The sequence below is a fragment of the Lathyrus oleraceus genome, chromosome 6 (assembly GCF_024323335.1).
Source record: "Lathyrus oleraceus cultivar Zhongwan6 chromosome 6, CAAS_Psat_ZW6_1.0, whole genome shotgun sequence".
In the NCBI taxonomy this organism is placed as follows: domain Eukaryota; kingdom Viridiplantae; phylum Streptophyta; class Magnoliopsida; order Fabales; family Fabaceae; genus Lathyrus; species Lathyrus oleraceus.
In genome coordinates this window covers 257,665,604-257,667,046 of record NC_066584.1, presented here as the reverse complement: position 1 = coordinate 257,667,046, position 1,443 = coordinate 257,665,604, and the positions used below count along the sequence as shown (strand labels likewise).

The window sequence follows — 1,443 nt, the reverse complement described above, 5'->3', positions numbered from 1 at the left end:
GATACCCGAGATGGCAGAACCAGCTCGTGCTCTTAGAGATTACGCCGCTCCATCACAAGATGAGCCGCATTCAAGTATTGCTCCGCACGCAATCGAAGCAAATAACTTCGAACTCAAACCTTCACTGTTGCAGGCAGTGCAACAGAACCAATTCTCTGGAAATCCTACCGAGGATCCAAACCTTCATTTATCCGTATTTGTCCAATACGCTGATACTGTTAAAGCTAATGGTGTCACTTCAGAGGCAATTCGACTTCGTCTTTTTCCTTTCTCATTAAGAGATAGCGCTAGAAGATGGCTTCAGTCTCTCCCTTCCAACTCTGTCACCACATGGAACGAGTTGAAGAAAGTTTTTCTTGCCCGATACTTTCCGCCAAGCAAAACAGCTATGTTAAGAGCCCAGATAAATGGATTTAAACAGAAAGATAACGAGTCTCTTTTCGAAGCATGGGAAAGATACAAAGACATGATGAGACTTTGTCCACACCATTGTTTAGAAGACTGGTTAGTAATTCACACATTCTATAATGGTCTCTTATACAACACAAGGTTAACAATAGACGCCGCTGCAAGTGGTGCACTAATGAACAAACCTTATGCTGATGCTTACCAGCTTATCGAAAGCATGGCCCAAAACCACTATCAGTGGGGGACCGAACGAACAATGGTGGAAAAACCTCAAACGAAAACCGGCATGTACGAGATAAGTAACCTTGATCATGTTAATGCAAAAGTGGATGCTCTGGTCCAGAAAATTGAAAGTTTAAATGTATCACCTCCAACCGCCGTGGTTGCTATAACTCAGAATTGCGAAGTCTGCGGAATCCAAGGTCACACTCCTACAGATTGTCAACTCTTAACAGGAATCCAAGCAGAACAAGTAAACTATGCTCAAGGAAGCCCCTACTCGCATACATATAACTCAAATTGGAAGAACCATCCAAACTTTTCATATAAGAGTAATAATGCTTTGTACGTACCTGGACAGTCTCCAAATCAAGCCCCAGCTATACCTCCGGGATATCAGAAGCCGAACCCATCTACACATAGCAATAACGCCCCTAGGAAATCCAACATGGAAATCATGATGGAAAACTTTATAGCTTCTCAACAACAAACCAACAAAGATTTCTTAAACCAGAATGTACACACTGGCAAACAAATTAAACAACTAGCAAGTAAAGTGGATGCCCTGGCTACCCATAACAAAATGCTGGAAACACAAATATCACAAATGCCCTTAGATAACGGTATATCGATTCATAAGTCCCTGTGGGATCGATATCTTTTAAAACTACGCGATAGAACTGTGCACTTGCAGTTTGTACCCCAAATTCGACTCATAAAGTCGCGATCAGGTAAGACCAATTGAATTCGAAAGCCTAAAATTTCTAATTCAAATGTTATGTTGGACAAAATTTCATAATCCTAAAAGAAACACAT

The 1,443-nt window shown here is 41.2% G+C and overlaps 1 non-coding gene across 1 annotated transcript; it reads right to left on the bottom strand.

Moving 5' to 3' along the window:
* Nucleotides 1-388: 388 nt before the first annotated feature.
* On the bottom strand, nucleotides 389-495 carry LOC127099551 (small nucleolar RNA R71). Its single transcript, XR_007794042.1, has one exon. It is a non-coding gene; the product is annotated as a small nucleolar RNA R71 (small nucleolar RNA).
* Between the last annotated feature and the right edge of the window lie 948 nt (nucleotides 496-1,443).